Source organism: Mustela nivalis (genome assembly GCF_964662115.1).
Source record: "Mustela nivalis genome assembly, chromosome: 10".
In the NCBI taxonomy this organism is placed as follows: domain Eukaryota; kingdom Metazoa; phylum Chordata; class Mammalia; order Carnivora; family Mustelidae; genus Mustela; species Mustela nivalis.
This window is the reverse complement of record NC_139029.1, coordinates 82,783,154-82,799,547: the sequence shown is the minus strand read 5'-3', so window position 1 is coordinate 82,799,547 and position 16,394 is coordinate 82,783,154. Positions and strand designations below refer to the sequence as shown.

The window sequence follows — 16,394 nt, the reverse complement described above, 5'->3', positions numbered from 1 at the left end:
TGTAAATTACAGTACTGTCAATTTTTAACTTGTTCTTTCACTACTGCAGAATTTTCATTCTTATATTCAGTTTAAATTGATAACACTCAAGTATTTCTTCAACTACAAATATAAAAACTATTTGCATTCTAATTTTTAGATTAAAAATTGTTCAGTATTATTATACTCTATGTAATGTCAGTAATTTGGAAAACATAATGGTCTAGTAAGTATAGCTCTAAGATCCCCTTTGAATGTGTTGCGCTTCAGTCTCCCATTTCCCGATCTCTGTGCTATTCTGCCCTACCACCTTCCACTATGGCATTTCCTCCACTTACAGCTAAAGAGAGAAGTTAAAGATATTCTTAAAAAAAGGGGGGGGGGGGCACCTGGGTGGCTCAGTGGGTTAAAGCCTCTGCCTTCGGCTCAGGTCATGATCCCAGGGTCCTGGGATCGAGCCCCACATCGGGCTCTCTACTCAGCGGGGAGCCTGCTCCCTCCTCTCTCTGCCTGCCTCTCTGCCTACTTGTGATCTCTGTCTGTCCAATGAATCAATAAAATATTTTTTAAAAAAAGTTCTAGTTATTCTAAAAAGAATAAGACTTGTGTAAAAGCCAGGTAGGGTCCACACACACTAACCATTAGTAAATGTTCAAGACCAAGGAAACTGGGGGCAGAAGTGAGAAATAAAGGTATCCTACAACACTCCACAACTTGCCATCAATATTTAATACATAGGGTCGCCTGGGTGGCTCAGTGGGTTGAAGCCTCTGCCATGGGCTCAGGTCCTGATCCCAGGGTCCTGGGATCGAGCCCTGCATCCGGCTCTCTGCTCGTCAGGGAGCCTGCTTCCCCCTCTCTCTCTACCTGCCTCTCTGCTTACTTGTGATCTCTGTGAAATAAATAAATAAAATCTTTTTTAAAAATTTAAAAAATTTTAAAAATAAAAAAATATTTAATACATAGGATACTTAGGCATTGGATACACCATGATGACCAAGACACATATAGTTTGTTTCTTCATGAAGTTTATCCTCTAGCTTGAAAGACACATTATTCAAACAACTCTAGAAATAGTATAAGTATGTAAACTGCACGAGAAAAATATCATAGGAAAATGGTACCTTATGTCAACTTAGTTAAACTCAAACGTATCTCCCTAAGTCCTTTACTCTGTATAGTGCTAGGTTAGAACTGGCTAAACACAAGTCTGCACAAAACTTGGGGGAGAGAGTGACAAAGAGCCATTACTCTCAGGAATACTCAGGGTTAAATCTGGTAAAACTGAAACAGAGAATTAGATTCCAGTTGTCCTCACTCTTCCCTGCACTAGGTCAGCTCTTCCTCACAACTGCCAATCCTATTGCACAAAAATGGGCTCATCCCTCCACCATACTCTTGACTATGGACAGAAAAAGACAGCGACACAAGACAACTTTCTATACACCTTTCCACCAGCTCCATTACATGGTCCTATTTTGGCTACAGGACATCCTTGCTTCCTAGATTCCTTTGAAAGCTCTGACTTGTGTACCCACACTAGTGTTTGAGGGAAGGCTGCTTTTAGTTACTCTTCAGTAATCCTCTGACGTTCTTTTTTTTTTCCCCCACAACACTCTCTTTTTAGACTTTTACTTCTCCTGCTTTCCCCACCATTGTGAAAGGTCTTATTCATACCATAAAATCCTTATCCTATAACAGTGAAGGGCTCTGTTTCTCAATTGAACCCTAATACAGTGTGTAGTACTAAATGTGGTTCTAGGGTAACAGAACCACAATGGAATTAATTTGGAATTAGTTTTCTGATCTGACTAGATTTAAGGCCATTAATGACCCTATTACCAGTGGTAAAGGAGACACTGGTGGTTGTTCATCATGCTAAGGCAAAAGTTACTTAAACTATAGCCTGTAAACACCTATAATCAACATGAGATTTTGGGTGATCAAATAGTTGCTACCACAATATTTTCTGAAAATCAGCATATAAAGGTGTTCACTTTTTTCTTCTAAAATAACTAGAAAACTTAGAGAAAGACAATAATGAACTTGAGAATCTAAATTCATAGCCCATGGTCCAGGTAAGGTATCAGAAAGCTTCTATCACAGGCCTAAGACAACTTCTCTCTTTTAGCTATTAAGTCAGTGTTTCTGAAAAACGTGTCCAAAGTCTGATCCTGTCATGGGCCTGAAATAAAAAGCAAACTGAAGGGTGCCTAGGTGGCTAGTTGGCTAAGTGTCTGCCTTTCTAGTCATGATCCCCGATCCTGGGACTGAGCCCTGCACTGGGCTCCCTGTTCAGCAGGGAGTCTGCTTCACCGTCTGCCTATCCTCCTGCTCATGTTCTTTCTCATATAAATGAATAAAATCTTAAAAGAAAAGGAAAAAAAAGCAAATTGAGTTTTTAATTTCATAGGGTCCCAGTATCCTATACTCTACACATTTTTATAATCTCTATATCCTAGCACATGTCCCGACATTAAAATATGCCTGAGGATTGTAGCAGGCTGAAAAATGGCCCCCAAATATATAGGTCCTAATCCCTAGAACATGTAAATGTTACCTTATTTGGGAAAAAGGATTTTGCAAATGAAATTAAGGATCCTGAGATTGGAAGATTATGCTGGATTAGCTAAGTGCGCCCTAAACACCAGCACAAACACCTCATAACAGACAGACAGAAAAGGAGAACACAAATACTTAAGAGGACAAAACTGTGAAGATGGATCCATAGAGAGATCTGAAGATGCTGGCCTTGCAGACTAGTGATAGAGCCACAAACCAAGGAAGACTGGCACCCACCAGAAGCTGGAAGAGAAAAGAATGCGTTTTTCCTTAGAGCCTCCAGAGGGAGTGTAGGCAGCCCTGCTGACACTTTATCATCAGCCTAGTGATGCTGATTTTGGATCTCTGGCCTCCAGAACTATGCATGGGAGAATATATTTCTCTTAATATAAGTAACTAATCTGGGGTAATTTTTACAGAAGCCTCGGGAAATCAATACAAGTGTGTGTATTTTTAAAATTTAATTGTTCTCTATTCTATGTCTACTTAGGCAGAAACCATTTAAAATGTTTAGGAGGGGGCGCCTGGGTGGCTCAGTGGGTTAAGCCGCTGCCTTCCGCTTGGGTCATGATCTCGGGGTCCCAGGATCAAGTCCCGCATCGGGCTCTCTGCTCAGCGGGGAGCCTGCTTCCTCCTCTCTCTCTCTCTCTCTCTGCCTGCCTCTCTGCCTACTTGTGATCTCTGTCTGTCAAATAAATAAATAAAATCTTTAAAAAGAAAATGTTTAGGAGGAAGACGGTTAAAATTAAGTTTTCAGGACTCAAAAGAATTAATCAGTTACCAGGATAACAAGCTTATACTGAGAGTGTGTACAACAACTCCTCTCACAGGGCAACAGGGTGGCTCAGTTGTTAAGTGTCTGTCTTCAACAATTCCTCTCACATAGTTTGTGCTGTGCTTAATAAATATTATTTAAAATAAATGTCAGACTCAGTATAAAAAAAAAAATCAAGGATACCAAATAAGTGAGATATTGCTCTAGTGATGTTCTGTCATGGAAAATTTGAAGCCCATCCATTGTTTCACAAAACTATATGGTTAATAATATTTCTTTTATTTATTTATTTATTATTTTTTATAAACATATATTTTTATCCCCAGGGGTACAGGTCTGTGAATCGCCAGGTTTACACACTTCACAGCACTCACCATAGCACATACCCTCCCCAATGTCCATAATATTTCTATAAGGAAGGGAAGGACTTGACCAATGTTAAAAAATAATTCTATTAATGCTTATTTTAGAAAACACCAATTTCTTTGCTATTTTAAAGGACATAAAGAGCAAAAGACAGTACAGATCATCACTATTTTTATTCATGTCTTTGTTTTTGTAACTGGAAATATTAACAGCGGTAATCAGATAAGAATTTATAATCTAAAAAACAATTTCCAATTTTAAAATTTCTGTTCACACTGGAGTATTCTCAAATTGACTCCTTTTTTTTTTTTTTAAATAAGAATTTATTTATTTACTTGACACAGAGAGAGAAATAGCATGCATAAGCAGGGGGAGCAGTAGGCAGGAGAGGGAGAAGCACACTCCCTGCTGAGCAGGGAAACCAATGTGGGGCTCGATCCCAGGACCCTGGGATCATGACCTGAGCTGAAGGTGGATATTTTAACCAACTGAAGCCCCTCTGGCGCCCAAATGGATTCCTTTAAACATGATGTATTGCCCAGTTTGAGGTATACTACATATGTCAAAACATGCCATCTAAAACATACCTATCTATAAAATATAAAGTCAAACATAATATAATCATTCTATAAGATAGTGTTATTCCCCAAGTACTAACATTAATAACAAGGTTCGAGCATTGTTTTCAAATGTTTAAGAATTAAAATTACCAGGAAGCCTGGGTGGCTCCGTTCATTAAGCATCTGCCTTTGGCTCAGGTCATGATCCCAGGTCCTGGGATCCAGTCCTGCATCTGGCTCCCTGCTCAGCAGAGAACCTGCTTCTCCCTCTCACTCTGCCTGCTGCTCTCCCTGCTTGTACTCTCTCTCTCTGGCAAATGAATACATAAAATCTTTTTTTTTTTAATTAAAGTGTACGGGGACAATTAAGAATAATGTTTAGCTATTTAATTCAGCCTGAGGCCAAACCTGAAAGATCAGGGACCTTAAGATGTTTTTCTTTTCTTTTCTTTTAAGGTTTTTCTTTATCTGTCAGAGAGAGAGAGAGAGTGAGCAACCACAAGAAGAGGTAGTGACAGGCAGAGGGAAAGCAGGCTCTCTGCTAAGCAAGGAACCCGCTGTGGGACTCAAATCCAGGACCCTGGGACAATGACCTGAGCGGAGGCAGACATTCAACCAACTGGGCCACCCAGGTTTTCCAAATGCTTCTCTTTGTAGCACTCATAAATGGTAAAAATTTTAGAAAACTGTTTAAAATAATTTAACTGAAACTTAATAGAACATATAGAACTAGCTGGTATTTATGGATATATGGTTTGACAGATTGTCGAGGGCAAAAAATTTTTTGAACTCTAGCTATTTAACTGTGTTTGAGTAGTTAATGGAAGAATACCACCCTCCCCCAAGGACAAAATTCCACTGCTAAAATTCAAATGCTATGTAGTGGTTGGATTTTGTCTTTTTTTTAAACCACCACCCTTTCTAAACAGGAAAGTGTTACCACTCCCAGGTAAACCTATAGTCTTAGGAGTTTATATATACAATGGGTTTATAAACTACATAGATTTTGAGTACATTTCAGTTACGCCTGTTCAATATTTACTGTTCTTACATCACTCTGCCTCCCAACTGATGGGACAGCCTTCGGACTCTCACAACTCAAATCTCCGTATAGCTGGTATCTTATGAAAATGTAGATCTGATCACATTCCTTTTATTTCTTTTTAATTTTATTTATTTGACAAAGAGAAAGAAAGCACAAGTAGGGGCAGATAGAGGGAAAGAAGCAGGCTCTCTGCAAAGCAGGCAGCTGGATGTGGGACTCAGTCCTAGGACCCCTGAGGCAAAGGCGGACACTTAACCGTCTGAGACACCCAGGCGCCCCTTATTCCTTCTCTTTTTGTAAAATTTAACTAACTCCCTACCAATAAAAGATACAGGACAAACTCACATAAAACAGTCCATCGCTACCTGGCCCCAACCTAAATTCTCTGCCATAAACTATGATCTATCTCAAACATTTTTTCTTCATGCATTCTTTGAAGAAATATCCCTTTTTTAAAAATAACTCTTTCCTTGGGGCACCTGGGTGGCTCAGTTAGTTAAACATCCAACTCTTGATCCCAGCTCAGGTCTTGATCTCAGGGTTGTGAGTTCAAGCTCCTCACTGGACATGGAGCTTACTTTAAAAAAATTTTTTTTTCTTTAATTATAATTTTTCTTTCCTCTTCTTTATCTGTAGAATTTTTTCTCTTGTATCAAAATACAAGTCTACTCTCAGTGAAGTTTTCTTAAGTTTCAAGCTGACTAAAGCCTCTCCTCTACCATATTCCAATGTGATTTTTATACTTATATTTTATAATACCACTTATAAATTTTACCAGTCTAACTTATTGACATATACGCATTTCCGTGTTTTACTCATCATAGTATTTCCTGCAGCTCCTTACCAGGATATGTCACATAATAGGCATATACTCTATGTTGAATTTATAAAAGAACAAATAAACTCTACCATATGTAAATTCTCAGAAGGGAAGAATGACCCTCAAAGATTAAGTTTCTCTGTATAATACATAAAAGATGCAGGCACCCATGTCAAAACATGTTTCCGTTAAATGTTTCCTAATAATTGTAACTTCACAAGTTAAATTAATAAAAGAACATCTACTGAGTACCTACAGCATATCAGACATTGTGCTAGGTGCTTTATAGGCATTATCCCATTTAAATCTCATTTAATCTGTAAATGTTGCAAGTTCTAGGGCACGTGGTGGCTCAGTAGCTTAAACATCTGCCTTTGACTCAGGTCATGATCCCAGGGTCTTGGGATTGAGTCCCACATCAGTCTCCCCTGCTCAGTGGGGAGCCTGCTTCTCCCTCTCCCTCTGCTGCTCCCTCTGCCTGTGTTCCCTCTCTCGCTGTCTCTCTCTCTGTCAAATAAATAAATAAAATTTTTAAAAAATACTTAAAAACCTGTAGGTTCTGAGATATTAAGTATATAATTTACCTTGCCTAACGTGTCAGAGCTCCGATATAAAGGAAGATTTCTCTCAGTCAAAGCTACCAATTCATGACTTATTAATTTTTGCAGTAAGTCTTTTGCATGGTCTTTGTAGTAAAGGCGAAGTGTTTAAAAACGTCTAAGTTTTAGAGGGCCAATCAGAATAGTATATTAAAGTACAACTCTGCACTCAGATTGCCTAATTTCACATTCTGTCCCCACCACTAAATAGAGCAAATTATTTAACCTCTCTGTCCCTCCTTTCCCTCATCTATACTATGGAGGGGAAGGGATAGTATGTACCTCACACCATGGTTATGAGGATTAAAAGCTATCAATCAAAAGAAGTGGTTATAATACTCTAGTGCTTTATTTGAATATTCACTGAATACCTTTGTAAGACTTACTCATGTTAAAAAATGCTACTAGAAGTGTTTAAAATTGGTTTTAAAGAACATATGAATTTAGAAAAAACTTCATATCCTGCTTTTACAGAAAAAGTAAGCAGAACGGGTAAAAGGTGTATGTAGACACTCTCTTATTGGAATGATCTTCTTTTTTAGCATTTTATCTGTTGTGACTTAAAAGTTTCAGCTTCAGGCACCTGGGTGGCTCAGTGGCTTAAGTCTCTGCCTTCAGCTCAGGTCATGATCTCAGGGTCCTGGGATCTAGTCCTGCATCGGGCTCTCTGCTTGGCAGGGAGCCTGCTTCCTCCTCTCTCTCTCTCTCTCTCTCTGCCTGTCTCTCTGCCTACTTGTGATCTCTCTCTGTCAAATAAATAAAATAAAATCCTTAAATAAAAAAAAAAAATTTTAAATAGTTTCAGCTTCACCTTAACTCTAATTTCTATTGTATTTCCTGATCCATCATGCTTTTTCAATCAAAACACTTATCTCCATACAGCAACTGGTTCTTTGTTTTTTGAGTGGTACCTCCAATCTGAATGATAAACTGGTAAGAATTCTGGGCAGCCAATTTAGATAGAGAAGCTGCATAACATTCAAGCTTATAAAGTAAAAACTCTCATATTTATATACCAAACACTCTCAAATCTACCTAGCAAACAACATTTAAAAGTTCACTAAAATTATATAAACACAGCACTACACTCCTTCATTAAACCAGACAATTAAGTTGAATATACTAGGGATTGACTTGCTTTTGGAGAGTTGACATCTAATGCTTAGCTATCAATTCATGATCTGAACTTTAATAATAAATTCATACACATGAGTAGCAATATTAACTGCTGGTTTGATGATGTTCAAATAATGATGGTAAATGACATTATTAACTGCTGGTTGGATTTTAGTTACTGACAAGTCTATAATTTACTCTTAATTTTTTTTGCAGTTTCATACACATACACAAAAATTCCACAGCAGATTAATATAAAATAAAAAGCTTCCTGTCTAAAACTTTTAGGAGAAGGAAAAACCTCAAAAGTTATACTTCGCAGCTACTGAATGGTAAGACTGGGCTTTAACTGAGGTTATTTCAGTTGATTCTAATGTGTATCTTTCCTTCATTCATCATATTGAGTTCTCACTGTGTGAAAGACACATCTGAGGCTCAGTCAGTTAAGTGTCTGCCTTCAGCTCAGATCCTGGGATAGAGCCCTGCATCAGGCTCCTTGTTCAATGAGGAATCTGCTTCTTCCTCTCCCTCTGCCTACCCTGCCCCCTGCAATTTGTACTCTGTCTCTCTCAAATAAATAAATAAAACCTTAAGAAAAAAAAGACACATCTGAAGATACAAACTATATGCATATTGAATATAACTGAAGCAGTGTAAAGAGTTTGTGCAGAACCTAGAGCCAGTTATTTGACCTTTAATGTTCTCATCTAGAAAATGGGGGTGAAAGAAAATAGAATATGCCACCTGCAAAATGAGCCACTTTAGCATATTGGTTATTTCATGCTGTAGGTACTTAAAAAACAGCAAATGCAGGGGAGGCTTTCCCCAAACCTTCCTCTTCTATCTAAAAACAAATCCTCGGGACGCCTGGGTGGCTCAGTTGGTTAAGCAGCTGCCTTCGGCTCAGGTCATGATCCCAGCGTCCTGGGATCGAGTCCCGCATCGGGCTCCTTGCTCAGCGGGAGCCTGCTTCTCCCTCTGCCTGCCATTCTGTCTGCCTGTGCTCGCTCTCTCCCCCTCTCTCTCTGATAAATAAATAAAATCTTTAAAAAAAAAAAAAAAAAAAAAAAAAAAAAACAAATCCTCTACAAGCAACTCAGTTGTCATAAATCCCCCCTCCCCAGAGGAGTTTCATCAACTAGGGAGGATTGACTCACTATAGAAGATTAGAAGTTAACATTATACCCAGATAAACTTTGCCACAAACTATCTTAACTCTTACATATTCTTCTAAGGGTCCATTCATCTTTCCTAAAAATCGCTTATTTTCCCCTAAGAGGCCTACATCTCTCTTCCCCTTTCCCTCTCAGAATGGTATTTAATTCTGAATTCTAAAGCTACTCCTTTGAGTTACTCATTTTCCCTGAGTGAATACACTGTATATATGGAGAACATATGTTAATAAGCCTCTGTTTTTCTCTTGTTAATCTGTCTTTTATGATGGCAGTCTCAGCTAGGAACTCAGAAGATCAGAGAGAAAATTAGTTTCTTCCCCTACAGTTTTTGGTGACAAAAGATGGGATTGCTGAGATACCCTATGCACTCTACAGCTCACAGATGGGACCCTGGAAGAACCAGCAGAGGCCAGAGATGGGTAAGAATTCTTACCAAATCAGCTCTCCTTGATCTGTCTATATAACACCCAGTCAAGAGAAGAAGGTAAAATTTCATATGGCCTCTTCCTTTCCAAATCAGATTAGCAAAAGGAAAACATCTGTAAATATTAGTTCTCTGAATTAAGATTCTCGGGAATTTGGTTTTAGGGTACCCACTGGTTATTGATCCTTGCCTCCTAAAGTGCAGCTATCCCTTCCCTATTTATCTCATTTTGTGCTCTAAAATTTGGCTTGGCTTTCTGCCTGCCTGGGGCATGCGGGTTATCAGTTCTTGGGTGTGCAAGTGGCTCAACCATCAGGTTAGAAGTCGTAAGAAAAAGAATACAGAATATAGAATAGGAGCTAGACAGAAATGGGGGCTGCACTCCATTGGAAGCTAGCATCCTACTGACTGCTGCCAGTTGTTTGGGGGTGGGGGATGAAATGGAGACATGTCTCTTTCTTTTGGCTATCTTTAATAGTGCTTCTGGACCTTGGGAGGGCTGCATCTTTTTTACCTTCTCTGGAGATATTTCTTGCATCATGATTGAGTCATAAAAGGCTTATTGGTTTTGGTTGTGAGTCACTCGATATGCTTACCTTTGGTTTAAAAAAAAAATTTTTTTTTTAAATATTTTTAAAAAGGAGTTCAGTAGTGCCAGGAATATTTGCTGTTTGTCCCAGCTGAAACCTGATAAGATATTTGAAAGGATTTTTAAAGGAGCTCTATGGTCAAGTTAATCTAATTGGAAGCTGGTATTTGGAGCCTGATGGGAATTATTTGTTCTTTAATGCCTCTCTGTTCTATTCCATCCTATGCTTCTCATGAGAACTTTTCAGTCCACTGAAATCCTCTTCTTGAACCCCTACTGGCTATATACTCTGCCACCTCTGTCTACCTCCTTCTTATTGGCATGATTTTGTTGAGGATAATCTGGAACTTCACTGGCTTCTTTGGGAAACCTAAGATCTTCCCAAACTGGCTCTTCTAAGACCTCTCTACCTTCCCATTACTTCTGCTCCTTCTTCTTCCTCCTTTAGCCAACTTCAATATTCTACCCATTTGCCTTGACTCCTTCAGGCCCCTATCTCCACCATCCCTCTTTCTACCCCTGCAAGATTTCTCTCTCCCCACTTTAGCCTATAGTCATTTGAACTTTAAGACCCCTATCCTCCATCAGGATCTCTAAGAGAGTCAGAGACAATTACCCTGATGCTGAAAAGAGAAAGGGAGTTATCTGGATACTGGGCAAACGAACAATCTTAAAAAGTCTTCTCAGAGCATCCAGCTGGCTCACTCAGAGAAGTGTATGACTCTTGATCTCTCAGGGTCATGAGTTCAAGCCCAAGGTTTGGTATAGAGATTGCTTAAATAAATAAACTTAAGGGGAAAAAAAAGTCTTTTCAACAAACATTAGTAAAAAGCTTTAGCCATCTAAGCAGGTAACCTCACCTTATTCTATCTATCAGACACACAATTTCTTTTACATAAACTAGTGAGCTTTCTATTACTGTACCTAACACATGGTTAAGAATTTAAAACAAAAGCCATAAGATCTCATTTCTGTTTGTGTGTTTTACATGTGTGATATTTTTCTACCTCTAGATGGTCTTGCCAAAAGTAGTCTGTAAAAGAGCTCAATTAATTAAATTATGGGAAAAGGGAATACTATATTAATATAATATTCTCGGAGAGAAATACAGAAACTAACACAAATGTTTTTAAGTTCACATGACTCAGGTAATCTTTGGCAAATAAGAATATTGTTGGTTTAGCTAAAACAACAAAAACAAAGTTGACAGCATTAAATATAATGCAGACATACAGCTTTTCTAGCTGGGTTTATAAGTCAAATAAACACAACATTAGCTCTATGTTACAAAATTTGTCAGCAAGAAAAACCATAAGATGACTAGCTGCTTAATGTTACAAAATTTGTCAGCAAGAAAAATAATAACACGGCTAGCTGCTTAATGTCTCATGAAATTTTCATGAGTAATTGAAACGTATGTTTTTATTTTTTATTTTTTTTAAAGATTTTATTTATTTATTTGACAGACAGAGATCACAAGTAGACAGAGAGGTGGGCAGAGAGAGAGAGAGGAGGAAGCAGGCTCCCTGCTGAGCAGAAAGCCCGATGCGGGTCGATCCCAGGACCCTGGGATCATGACCTGAGCCGAAGGCAGAGGCTTTAACCCACTGAGCCACCCAGGCGCCCCGAAACGTATGTTTTTAAAACAAGTGAATTAAATAAAAGTTTAAATGTAAAAAAATTTAAAAATACAAAAATTCATAAATGAACTTTTCAACAATAATTATTTTTTATGTCTGCTTGAATAGTTTCCCAAATCTTTTTGGAGACTTATGTCCTTAGAGATTTGAGAAGTTAAATGATGGATAGTCAGCAACTACATTTACAAAAAAAAGAAAAGAGGGGTTGGTCGTAGTACATCTCTGAGTTAACCAGAATGTTGGTGTATGACAAACATTTCACAATTACTTACTTCCTAGTTTTCACTAGAATTAAGCATTCTAAGAATTAAGAATTCTAATTAACATATGTAATTAAAATACTAGAAATAAGGGGGGAACTCTATATACATTGAAAGCAGATGTGTTTTGGTATGAAAACTATAAGATATGGAGATATGTTTTTGTCAAGAGCAAAAAAAAAAAAAAAAGGACTAATTTTGCCCTAAAGTAGAATTATTGGTTTTTCCATAATGAGAAAGAGCAAAATAAAAGACAAACACTGAATAGATATAGAAAGCTGAGAAGAGAGAGAGAGAAGAAACTTATTTTGAGTGGTCAAGTGGCTAAAATTGAATGCATTAATTACAGGAGTTATAAAAACGAGCCTTAATACCAAAAGTACATTGATGTAAAACTAGAACTGAGTCTTTTTTAAAAAAATATTTTATTTATTTATTTGACACAGAGAGAGGGAAGCAGAGGGAGAAGAAGAAGCAGACTCCTCACTTGAGCAGGGAGCCTGACACGGGAAATCAATCCCAGGATCCCAGGATCAGGACCTGCGTTGAAGGTAGACACTTAACAAACTGAGGTACCCAGGTACCCTAGAATTGAGTCTTGTTTCTCCTTAAAGAACAAAGTTTTCTTGGACTATGGGTCTACTCCTGATAAGACTGTGAAAGGATTTCCTTTATCTTTAAAGTAACCTGCCTAGAAAACAAAGATCCAGTGTTTTATCAAAATAACTTCCTGTGTTTCTCATTTTCTTTATCAGGTCTTTGATTACTTAAGAAAACAGCCTTCTCTATTAAAAGAGCGAAGGTTTTATATATATACCTATGTTAAAGGGATTGTTTCACAGGACCTACGATCCTATTTAATCATGTGTTTTAAAACATTTCAATATGCTTGGCAAAATTCCCCCAAATCAAATCCTAAATGAAGTCTTTTGGACCTGGATCTTTGATTTGTTCCAGAGGGTCGCTGAAACATCTCAAAAGATTTGTTCTAGCTCCCTATAAAAAAAGAAATGTCAAACTAATTAGGTTTATTTGATATGTCAAATTACATAGGAAACCTTGCTAAATAAATGATATTTAACCTTCCTGGGTTATATTTGTATGAAGGATATTATTAACATGTGTTTCAGAGGGCGCCTGGGTGGCTCAGTGGGTTAAGCCGCTGCCTTCAGCTCAGGTCATGATCTCAGGGTCCTGGGATGGAGTCCCGCATCGGGCTCTCTGCTCAGCGGGGAGCCTGCTTCCCTCTCTCTCTCTCTCTGCCTGCCTCTCCATCTACTTGTGATTTCTCTCTGTCAAATAAATAAATAAAATCTTTAAAAAAAAAATGTGTTTCAGAAATTGTATAAAATTTCTTAAAATATGATATAGTCTGGTATAATGTCATTAGTCATAATTCGTTATCATCTTAAAGTATATGTCACAGAAATAACCAAATGTCCTTGTCAACTGCATTAAAAATGAACTCTAATCAAATCTTTAACCATGGCCATTTTAAGTCTTTTTCATTTACAGACAGTTATTTTTTTAAACTGATTCTTTCATGAAAGCTTTTCCAAGCTGCTATAATCCAAAAATGCTTGTCTTCAAAAAGATTCATGGAAAGAATTCTGGCAAGTACTCTAGAATACAGGTTTCTGACAACTTAAATATCATACTAGGGAAGAATTTTCAGAATTCCATGGAAAAAACTGACGGATTCATAAAACTACAAACCCATAATCAAGAAAAACAAGAAGTTAAATGGGACTGAATAAACTGATGAGAATCATTGTAATTTTTGAGTTTTTGTTTGAAACACTGTTGGTTCTTTAACATTTTGTTTAAAAGATTTAAGGAGTGCCTAGGTGGCTCAATTGGTTAAGCATCTGCCTTCAGCTCAAGCCCTGATCTCAGGGTCCTGGGAGCCCCAAGTTGGGCTTCCCGCTCCACTGGGAGCTTGCTTCTCCCTCTCCCCCACCCCTACTCATGCTCTCTCTGTGTCAAATAAATACATAAAATCTTTTTTAAAAATTTTAAAAAATAAAAGATTTAAGGAAACCTTTTCTCTTAAGCTTTTTATAACTTACAACAATTTGGAAAAGGGTACCTGGATAAACAAAATTAAACCTTTGTCTTTTTCTCCTTACCTAATTCCACCCAGAATTCAGAAACCCTTAGGATTTTTAGTCTCATGGCAATATAGTTATTTGTATAAGTTCAATATGAATCTGTACTCCCTGTAATAAGATACAACTTGAAATACTGGCTATACTGCCCAAGTTTTGACTGACATTTCAGTCAAATGTCAGAGAAGGATGGGCATAATATCCTATATGACCAGACAACTTTAAGAAACTAAGATTGACTATATAAAGCCAATAATGCCCCTTCAAAAAAAAAAGCTCAACTGGTATCTTGCTTTCTGGGTTCTCAGTCTTATCAGGGGAGTAAGGAAGAGGTCAATTCCTGGCAGGCCCAAGAACCTCAGGATCTCTTAGAGACCTCTAGAAGAGAGAAGAAAGGAAGTCACCCAATTCTAAAGGTATTGCAGTTAGTCTAACGGTGAATCCTTGGCTTGGCGTCCTAGCCTTGAGAAGCTTTTAAAAGTCCACTCAGAGATTACTTTTGAAAAGTTCCAGCAAGGCAGACTTTAAAAGAGTCTACATGGCTAATTGCTATTTTTACATAAATATTCAAACCAAGTTTAATGAAACTAGACTGATCTTGCATGCAAATTAGTCATACTGCTTACCTTTGGTAGAAATGGAGATGACTGTAGAGAAATAAAATTATATTTCAGTAGCCCACTATTGTGGATATAAGATTTCAGTCCTGTTTATTGTCTCTGAGGTTTTGTTATCTACCTATGAACTGGACTGGATCCTGAATTCCTCTATTTTCCTCCACTATCTTGCTATGACTATCCAAACTAACATTTCCAACTTTCTCCCATCCTTCCGACTTGGAATCACTAAAAACAAAAACTCCCCTTTTGCTAAAGCCCTGTAAGCTGAAGCTGGACAACGGGATACACGTTGTGATACAAGTGACCCTGGAGGCAAGGATTAATTATTGTGTGGTGATGTAAACTTATTTCAGATTTTATTAATAATTGTATATTTGAATTTGCCTTTCTGGTCCATGTTTGATCCTAGTAATAAATCTTTGAGGTAGTATAGACAAATTCCTCAAATAACCACAGTAAAATGCAAATTAACAAATATTTAAAGTTATAAATTGGGCGCGTGGGTGGCTCAGTGGGTTAAAGCCTCTGCCTTCGGCTCAGGTCATGATCCCAGGGTCCTGGGATGGAGCCCTGCATGGGGCTCTCTGCTCAGCAGGGAGCCTGCTTCCTCCTCTCTCTCTCTGCCTGCCTCTCTGCCTACTTGTGATCTCTCTCTGTCAAATAAATAAATAAAATCTTTAAAAAAAAAAAAAAATGGGAGCCTGCTTCTCCCTCTCCCTCTGCTTGCTGCTCCACATGCTTGTGCACATGGTCTCTCTCTCCCTGTCAAATAAATAAATAAAATCTAAATTAAAAAAAAAAAACAATAAGTAGAATCTCTACAAAGATAGTAAGGAAGATCCTTGTAGAAGAAAGGATGCAAGCAAAGTCCAAGGCGGTAGGCACACAGCATGTTCAGAAATAACATTTCCAAGTAACTACAGCAGCTTAGCTAAAAATAAATAAATAAATAAAGTGGGATAAAGTAATTCAAAAAAATGAAAGGGACATAATGATCTAATTGGAGCTATGGACAGCTGCAATTTTGAGAAGTTTTGAATGCCACCCTAAATAATTTTAAATGTATTTTGGAGCCAATAGAAGGTCACTGAGTACTTCTGAGGGAAGAGTGACCAGGGATTGCATAAGCTATCTTTTAAGAAGCAGTATGGAGGGGAGTGACTGGAAGGGGGACAGATTGAGGGAAGCAAGTCCACTTTGGAAGCCACTGCTATATTGCAAATAAGGGAGAAGCACCACATTTAGCACGGAGACTGCAGGAAGGAAAAAGGGGGGAAGTAAACTGAGACGTTGAAAAACCAGAATCTGTACTTAAGAGGCCGTGTTAGGTAGGAAATGTTAGAACCATTCATATAAACTTAACATTCCCTTAAAGGAAACAACCAGAGTTCACCAATAAGGCCACCAAGTGAGAAACTGTACCAGATTTCATCTTTAACTATCAAAGCTGAATGTTGACTAAAAACCAAAAACTCCCGATTCCATTTTCAAAGACTGCATGTGATAAGAACATAATAAAAGATTCAGGCTTGCTACTATAAAGTAATGACATGGAAGCGGTTGGCCAAGCAAGGCCCATTTCATCATTCAGTACCGTTCTTTAACTCATTTGAATCAGCGTTCCTGAAAGGTGGTTAGCCGGTTAAATAAATACTATGAAAATCCTCCCTCCCTCAACCCTCAGAACCCCTCCCCCGCACCCCTCCAGCACACGGGCGCGCGCGCGCACACAGCTCCTGATCGGAATCTCGCCCGG

The 16,394-nt window shown here is 38.1% G+C and overlaps 1 protein-coding gene across 1 annotated transcript in view; it reads right to left on the bottom strand.

Moving 5' to 3' along the window:
* Positions 1–16,394, bottom strand: part of SLC35A3 (solute carrier family 35 member A3) — a 52,485-nt gene that overhangs the window by 35,651 nt on the left and 440 nt on the right. The window lies entirely within an intron of this gene.